At 42.8% G+C, this 9,336-nt stretch overlaps 1 pseudogene across 1 annotated transcript; it reads left to right on the top strand.

The window, feature by feature from the left end:
• The first annotated feature begins 3,113 nt into the window (after window positions 1-3,113).
• Window positions 3,114-7,747, top strand: LOC145430526 (alpha-tectorin-like; annotated as a pseudogene). Its single transcript, XR_013911105.1, has 7 exons — window positions 3,114-3,569; window positions 3,656-4,232; window positions 4,330-4,913; window positions 5,031-5,583; window positions 5,676-6,274; window positions 6,447-6,604; window positions 6,755-7,747. The product of XR_013911105.1 is annotated as an alpha-tectorin-like (transcript).
• Window positions 7,748-9,336: the final 1,589 nt, after the last annotated feature.

The following is a 9,336-nucleotide window of genomic DNA, read 5'->3' as shown; positions in this document are numbered from 1 at the left end:
CAGTATCACCGTAAATATTATGTTTAAATCTGATATCTTACCTGGAATCAATGTTGGTTTCTGTTCAATAACCAAGAAACAAGGCTACAAAATGCAAACTGACATTACCTGGAAACATGTGGTAGTTTAGGTCTAATAACCAGGAATCAGGGCTGCAACATGGAAAAAATGTTAGTTCCATGTTAATAACCGAATAAAATCCAAACCAAATGAAAAATTTCAGGAAGCATGATGAATACCTGGAAATGTGGTAGTTTCTATGAAATAGCAAATAATAGGGGTTGCAAAATGCAAAACTACAGTTTATAGTTTCATATAACTGAAATCTTAGGATCACAAAAAAAGGTCTTCATTTGCTATCATATATTCAGCATAGCTATTATGACTGTTTTATATTACACCACTAAAAAGAAAATAATTAATATGTAGCTATACAAGCAGAATGATGCTCTAACTCTTTAAACTGCAGAATTTTGGGGGGGAACAAATCTGTCCCTAAATAAATGAATGCATTAAAACAATCAGTTGAAGATTATACAGCTACATCAGAACAGAACAATTTCTTGAAATTGTGGCATTTAGCATCTGTCCTTTCTGTGGGAGAAAGATCAACAGATATGAGTAGTTGCTCTGTCACAATATTTAGTACATTAATAGTTGCAGTTTGCAGTGATCTAGCAATTACTGCACTAAATCACCTACAATTAATGAAAACAAAATCCTTCAAAATGGTATTTTAAGAACTATATTTGTTGTATCAATTTGGCTATGATTTGGTGTGGTGTGGTTCACAGGCTGGCGAGTCCTTCTGGACAGACGGTTGCTCCCAGAGATGTGAATGTCACGCTCCAAATGACCTGCGATGTTCTGCCTCGTCTTGCACTCCTGAACAGCAGTGCTCCATCAGAGACGGCCAGCTGGGCTGTTACAATGCTACCACCTGCACAGTATCTTTCAAAGGTATCGTGTACATTTTCCCTGCTATGCAGATGATCTCCAGCTCTGTCAATGAAACTATGAGACTAAACTGTAGGAATGTCTTAAAGACATAAAGACATGGATGATCTTTAATTTTCTGCTTCAAATTCAGATAAAGATAAGATTATTGTACTCAGCTATAAAACTCTTATAAACATGATGTCTAACCAGATGCACACTCGGATTGGGATTACCATGGCCTCCAGTAACACTAAGAGAAATGTTTGCATTGTTTTTGACCAGGTTATGTCCTTCAGTGCTCATATTAAACAAATAATTAGAATGGCTTTCTTGCATTTTAATTAGAAAAATCCTATTTCAGAGTGACGCCAAAAAATTAGTTCATGCATTTATTACTTAACCCTTTAAAGCCGGTCGGAGCGGGCACGCTCTGTGTTGCATAACTATCTTTAAATCCCGGTAGCACTGCAACCACATAAGCTAGCACAATAATTTTTTTTGCATATGAAACCGGAGGAGTTGTACTTACATCTTATACCACCAGCTTGTCCTAAGTCACAGTTTCCTTCCACATATAGCTTTGCAAAAACTGCATAAAAAGCACTTGCAGCAACAAAAACATAATATTCCAGAAACACGCTTTGCTGATTCGATCAGCTGTTTGTAACACTTCCTACGTCCATCAGCGCGAACTATCGCATGTCCGCCATATCCTGCCCAAAACCGGAAGTGATGTCATTTTCCGGAAATGTAGTTTTTTACCATCAGGGCCTTATGAGCCTATACTGGTGTTTTTAAAAGTTATGTTTGACTCTATGACTTTCTGTGTCGTTTCTGGGACGCTTAGGACTCATATTGCACTGCTGGAAATAGTTTATTTTGATGCATATGCTGTTTTTTTGCAAATTTGCACTATAATATTTATTTTCGTTTTCCTGCAGTATATAAAAATTGGTGTATTTCAAAAATAAAACTATAAAGACACTCAAAATAAATTTCCTGTGGTGGGAAACTATTTTGTGCAACTTTTTTGTATTTAAAGTTTTGAGGGATAAGCCTCTTAAATTTCTCTAACTAGAAATATATGTTAAAAAAACAAAAACGATTTATTTTTTGTAGTTTATTGCACTTTTTTGCAATTTATGTAATTACTATGCACTTAATGCAGACATATTATTAAAATTTGGGCTATAATGGTTGTATTGATGTATATCAAATTGAAATGCTCCCAAAAATGGCACTACAGCATGTAAAAATATAAAGTAAGCTCTGGCGGACTTGGTTCTATGGTAGTTCTTAAAGGGTTAAAGTCTGGCCTACTGTGATTCGTTATTATCCAACACGTTCTCACTCTCAAAGCGTAACATTTTATGCTAGGTGACAAATTGTCAACATATTACGTTTTTGGACACCCAACACGTTCCTAAATGACGAGATCGGAAAAATGAGGGAATATGAGAACCGTTTGGTCTCAATCTACAAATGTTTGCTCTTTTTCTCAACATCGCTTGGGAAAACACTATTTCATGCCATTAAAGTACTGGTTACGATTAGGAATAACGTTATGGTTAGGGTTAGGGATAAGGTTAGGTTTAGGGCTGGAATACAGGGCTGGAACGTCTATTACCGCAGGACCGTCATTCCACTTGATTTCATCCATAACCCGGCGCGTACCATAAGAACGCGGAAGGTCACCTTTCGCGTTCCTCAGGAACGCCATGGGACGTGACAAAACGTCGGGATGTTACGCCTCGGGAGTGAGAACGGTCTGTATTATCAGATTTTCCCAAAAACTCACTGAAAAGCATTGAGTTGATCCAAAATGCTGCAGTACGGACAGGGACTAAAAAGAAAGAACATATTTCTCCTATCCTAGCTTCCCTTCTTTTGCTCCCTGTTAAAGCCAGATTCAAATGTAAAATTATTTTCCTCATATAGGTCTTGAACAATCAGGCGTCATCTTATCTTAATGAAATCATAGTGCCGTATCCTCCCAACAGAGCACATCTCAGACTGCTGTTAGGCATTGTTGGATTGTTGCAGTGGTCTCTCTGTTATTTGAGGGTCTTTAGTTTACAATATAAAGTGCCTTGAGGCAATTCCTGCTGTTATTTGACAGTACATGAAAAAAATGTAAGGTTTGAAAGTTTTTTCCTAAAGCTTTATGAATGTAAATGTCTGGACATTTAACACAAGGCATAAGGGACATTTCCTTTTATTCTTTTTAAGGTGAATTAGTGCAGCTGGGTGCTTCATTCTGGAGTGACAGGACCTGTGCACAGAAGTGCACATGTACCTCAACAGGCCTGCAGTGCCGCAATGAGCCGTGCTCCTTTTCACAGATCTGCAAGCCAGCTTCCTTCCAGTTCTCCTGTCAGACAGTGCCAAGAGGAACCTGCACCATAAGTGGTGATCCCCATTACTACACCTTTGATAACACAGTGTTTCACTTTCAAGGCACTTGCACGTATGTTCTCTCTGAGCAATGTAATAGTGGACGGCCCTACTACAGAGTAGAAGGCAAAAATGAGCACAGAGGCAGTACTCGAGTCTCTTGGACACGACTGGTGAAAGTGCATGTCTACAATGACACAATTGAGCTTGTCAAAGGACGTCGTGGTCAGGCTAAGGTTGGTCATTTTGATTCTGGATAAATTCTACACTTTATGACCAGATATACTTTTCTCACTTGATATATTTGCTGGTTTTTTTACAGGTTAACGGGAACTTTGCATTCACTCCATTCTCCCTTAGCAATGGCACCGTGCAGGTTTATGAGTCAGGTTTTTCTGTGTTTGTCAGCACTGACTTTGGTTTAGTGGTGTCTTATGACACAATTCATCATGTTCAGATCAGCTTGCCCTACACTTACCAGAATGGTACATGCGGTCTTTGTGGAAACTTCAATGGCATTCGTAGAGATGACTTTCAAACTCGTGACGGTGAGGTTGTGAGCTCTGATGTGGTTTTTGCTAACAGCTGGCAAGCATCTGGGGATGATGAGCCTGGCTGTGGGCCACAGTGCGGAGGTCTGGACTGTGCTGTTTGCACTGTAGAAGAGACAGCATTGTATAGCAACACTGACCACTGTGGTATCCTCAGCAGTAGTTCTGGACCTTTCACGGCTTGCCATCAGCAACTTCCTCCACAGTCCTTTGTGGAGAGTTGTGTGTATGATCTGTGTGTAGGAGGAGGGTACCGACCTATTCTCTGTCAAGCCCTAAGTGTGTATGCAAGTCAGTGTCAACAAAGTGGTATTCGGCTACCAAGTTGGAGGACACCTGGCTTTTGTGGTATGTTAATCACTTTTTTTTTTTTTGCATTATTTCAAAATATTATTGTATTAAAATTCCACCGATGTAAATATCGATGTTGTTCTCTTATGCCTAGAAATCCCATGTCCAGCCAACAGCCACTTTGAGTCTGAAGGCACAGGATGTCCACCTACCTGTGTTAATCCCAACTCTACCCATAACTGCCCTCTACCTCCCCAGGAAAGCTGCATCTGTGATTCAGGCTACATCCTCAGTGGTGGGGTCTGCGTCCCTCATGCTGAGTGTGGCTGCAGCTTTGAGGGCCGTTACTACCGCTCTGGACAAACTGTAATACTAGACGGAGACTGTGGGAGACGTTGTAGCTGCAGTTATGGCTCCATGACTTGCCACTCTCATGGTTGTGGCCCACTTGAATCATGCAGGGTGGAGGATGGAGAAAGAGGATGCAGACCAAATAGCTATGAAACATGCTGGATCAGAGGCCCAGGGTCATATCAGACATTTGATGGACTGACATACCAATATCCTGGGGCGTGTCGATTGACACTTGCCAAAGTTATGGGACTGTCCAGTCACCCACACTTCATGGTGACAGCAGAAAAAGTGCCAAGAGGCCAGCAAGGTTTTACACGAATTCTGCATTTTGAAGCAGAGGGGATACACATATCTATTGAGATGGCAAGGAACAGTAAAGTGAAGGTAAGTGAATGGAACACTTACTTAAAATTATGTTCTTCCTTTAATATTTATTTATGTGTACACGGACACAATACTGCTTAAGTCTTGTTAACTGCAAAAAACTGGATGATCCTGCAGGTTAACGGTCAGCTGATCAGGCTACCTTTCAGCACTACATCCAACCGAATCCAGATCTTCCACAGCAGCATTTACAGTGTCATCATTCGCACCTCCTTTGGTGTAACTGTGCAGACAGTCTGGCCTCACTTTGTCCGTGTCACTGCTCCTGGTGTCTACAATGGTTCACTGGGTGGACTCTGTGGTAATTACAATGGTCATCCACATGATGACTTCAATACACCCAACGGTGTTCTGGTCAACAGTTCTCAGGACTTTGGAGACAGTTGGCGAGATGGCTCTCTGGCTGCTCACTGTGTGGAAAGCATGAACCAAAATTCTACAACTAATTACAATTCTACTGAGTACTGTGGCATTCTCAGCTCACCAGATGGGCCATTTGTACCCTGTTGGTCTGTGGTTAACCCAAGGCATCAGGTGGATGTATGTGTGGAGATCATGGGGGGCTCTAACAATCCAGCATCAACCCTGTGTGGCGTCCTACGAGATTATGCACTAATGTGTCAACAGAAGGGTGTTGCCTTAGGACAATGGAGAAATGCAACTGGCTGTGGTAAGCATTCAACTGTTTTTGAATTAATTCTAGCCATGATCTCCAAATGTTTAAAAATGCTTTTTTATGTTAACCTGTTTGTTTTTCTCCAGCACTAACCTGCCCATCAAACAGCCATTATGAACTCTGTGGAACCTCTTGTCCTTCTGCTTGCCCCAGCCTTTCTTTCCCCTTCACCTGTGATACTGTGTGCCAGGAGGGCTGTCAGTGTAACAGTGGTTTTATCCTCAATGGTGACCAGTGCGTTCCACCAACATCTTGTGGATGCTATCATCAAGGACGCTATCACCAAGGTGGTGAGCAGTTCTGGGATGGTGAAGAATGTCAGAGCTTGTGTACCTGTAACGGCACTACAGGGAACGTCCACTGTACTCCCAACTCATGTGGGCCCCAGGAGTCCTGCCGTGTGGTGGAGGGCGAGTTTGGCTGCCATCCCAACCTTCATGGCACCTGCTCTGCCTCTGGAGACCCTCACTACATCACCTTTGATCGTAAGGCCTATGACTTCCAAGGAACCTGCCGCTATGTTCTGGTGACCCTCTGTAATGCCACTGATGAGCTCAATCAGTTTTCCGTGGAAGCTAAGAATGAGGCATTGAATGGGCTTCCACTTTCAATAGTAGCTGAAGTTTTTGTGAATGTCTGGGGCTACGACATGCATATGTCAAGGGACAGAAGAGGTTTGGTACAAGTAAGTAGTTAGTGATAGTTCTCATTCGATGATTGTTATGAACAATTTCAGGTGTATGAAGTAAATGGCAGCTACATATATTTTAGGGATATTTTTACTGCTGTGAATGAAAAAAATAACAATTAAAAAGTAGAAAAACTACCCACTGATTTTCTTTGCATATCTCTTCTAGGTGAATGGAGTAACTAGAAATTTACCTATTGTCTTGAATGAAGGTAATGTGTCTATCTATGCAACAGGATCTCGTATACTTGTCAGCACTAATTTTGGCTTGAGTGTTACCTATAATGGATATAGTGCAGTGTTTATCTCCGTACCACCAAATTACAGGTACAATTCCCACCCATCAAAGCTGAAGTAATTTTTGTTTGACATGCTTTAAAAAACAGGATAATCCCAGCTATATAAATAATTTATTTACTAATAATTTATCCTTATGAAACTAACACAAGGACTATTGCTAACTGTTGTCATCAACAGAGAAAAAATATGTGGACTTTGTGGAAATTTCAATGGAAATCCAAATGATGACTTTCACACACCATCTGGAACGATAGTCACATCTCCAGATGAGTTTGGGAGAGCCTGGAAGGTGCCAGGCAACTACACGTGCAATGATGGCTGTGGCTCCTCCTGTCCACAGTGTGCCAATGAACAGCCTGCTAGAGATCAGTGTGAGGTGATACAGGCAGCTGATGGGCCCTTCAGTTTCTGCCACGAGGAGGTGGACCCGGCGCCATATTTCAACGACTGCGTGTTTGATGTATGTTTGTCAGGAAATCAAGGCCACGATCTCTTGTGCAGTGCCATTGAATCATATGTCAGTGCCTGTCAGTCTGCTAATGTTCGAATCTATCCTTGGAGAGAGAACACCACCTGCAGTGAGTCAACATGTCATTATATTTTATTTATATCTAAATGTACAAGAAATTTGCTAACCACTTCAGAAATAAAAAGTCCAACAATTTTACAATACTCACTGTATCCACACTGTATTACATTAAAAGTGGTATGTCTGACTAGTGCCATTTGTCACGTTTCTCACTTATTAAGCACTGGACTGTCCAGCCAACAGCCATTATGAGCTGTGCGGTACTGACTGTGGCCACACCTGTGCCAGTAGCATTGATGAAACCTGTGAGCAGTTCTGCTCTGAGGGATGTTTCTGTGATGAAGGCTTCATCAAGAGTGGGACCAGGTGTGTCCCAGTGGAAAGCTGTGGCTGCCAGTATGACGGATTCTACTATGATGTAAGACATATTAAAGTCAATAGTAAATACTCTTTGAAGTAATTCCCTTCAAATCAGCAGAATCAGCAGACTTGCCCTTCTTACATTTAGAAAGCTTCGTGAAGTGTTTTGGACTGTGACAAAGCTTAAAATTCAGAAATATATATTAAAGAAACAACAGAGTCTATTATAGCTCAGTAATAATGTGGTAATATTGAGGTAACAAGGTAGAAACAGGAAGATAAAAACAAGATATATAGCAAATAATTGCCACTTCATTTCCAGAGTAATAACCAAGTGATCTAGTGAGTACTATTACATTTAAATCTATGTAATAACAGACCATAAATTATAAGTGATAATATGGATACAAATGTATGTACATGAGCTTAATCAGAATCAGAATCAGAATCAGAATCAGAATGGGTTTATTGCCAGATGTTGAGGTTTACAACATTAGGAATTTGCTGCGGTGCTTCAGTGCAAACAATAAGAATAAGAATTAAAGTGCTATGTAGAAAGAAAGATATGTGCATGAGATATACATGAGATATATACATGAGAATAAGAATTAAGAGTGCTACGTAGAAGGATATATACATGAGTGCAGGTGGTGATCAGTGCCAGACATGAAATGATGCAGTGACACAGCGTAGGGTCATGTGTGAGTGGCGGGGACAGTCATGTGGTTATTGTTCATGTGTCCAACAGCAGAGGGGAAGAAACTGTTCTTGTGGCGAGAGGTTCTGGTGCGAATGGACCGGAGCCTCCTGCCTGAGGGGAGCAGGTCAAACAGACTGTGTCCAGGGTGAGAAGGGTCAGCTGAGATCCAGGCTGCACGCCGCAGTGTCCTGCGGGTGTACAGGTCCTGCAGAGATGGGAGTCTGCAGCCAATCACCTTCTCAGCAGAGCGCACAACACGCTGCAGTCTCTGTTTGTCCCTGATAGTGGCTCCAGCGTACCACACGGTGATGGAGGAGGTGAGGATGGACTCGATGATTGCAGTGTAGAATTGCATCATCGTCCGTGTTGGCAGGTTGAATTTCTTCAGCTGCCTCAGGAAGTACATCCTCTGCTGGGCTTTCTTGATGACGGAGGTGATGGTGGGCTCCCACTTCAGGTCCTGGGTGATGGTGGTACCCAGGAAGCGGAATGAGTCCACAGAGGTGATGGGGGTGTCAGTCAGGATGATGGGGGGGAGTGGGGCTGTGTGCTTCCTGAAGTCCACAATAATCTCCACTGTCTTCTGGGCATTCAGCACCAGGTTGTTGTGGCTGCACCAGGACACCAGACGTTCAACCTCCCTCCTGTAGGCAGACTCATCCCCGTCAGAGATGAGCCCAATGACGGTGGTGTCATCTGCGAACTTGATTAGCTTGACAGACTGGTGGGTGGAGGTGCAGCAGTTGGTGTACAGGGAGAAGAGCAGAGGAGAAAGAACACAGCCCTGAGGGGAGCCGGTGCTGATGGTCCGGGAGTCCGAGACATTCTTCCCCAGCCTCACGTGCTGCTTCCTGTCCGTCAGGAAGTCAGTGATCCACCGGCAGATGGGATCAGGCACATTCATCTGGGAAAGCTTGCCTCGGAGATGGTCTGGAAGGATGGTGTTGAAGGCAGAGCTGAAGTCCACAAACAGGATCCTGGCGTAGGTTCCTGGGGAGTCCAGATGCTGCAGGATGAAGTGTAGGGCCATGTTGATGGCGTCGTCTACAGACCTGTTGGCTCTATATGCAAACTGCAGGGGGTCCAGGAGGGGGGCCGTGAGGGTCTTGAGATGGGAGAGAACTAGGCGCTCAAATGACTTCATGACCACAGATGTCAGAGCCACGGGTC

This window comes from Astatotilapia calliptera, chromosome 8 (assembly GCF_964374335.1).
Source record: "Astatotilapia calliptera chromosome 8, fAstCal68.1, whole genome shotgun sequence".
NCBI classification, from domain to species: domain Eukaryota; kingdom Metazoa; phylum Chordata; class Actinopteri; order Cichliformes; family Cichlidae; genus Astatotilapia; species Astatotilapia calliptera.
The sequence above is the reverse complement of the archived record's forward strand: the minus strand, read 5'-3'. Positions and strand labels throughout refer to the sequence as shown.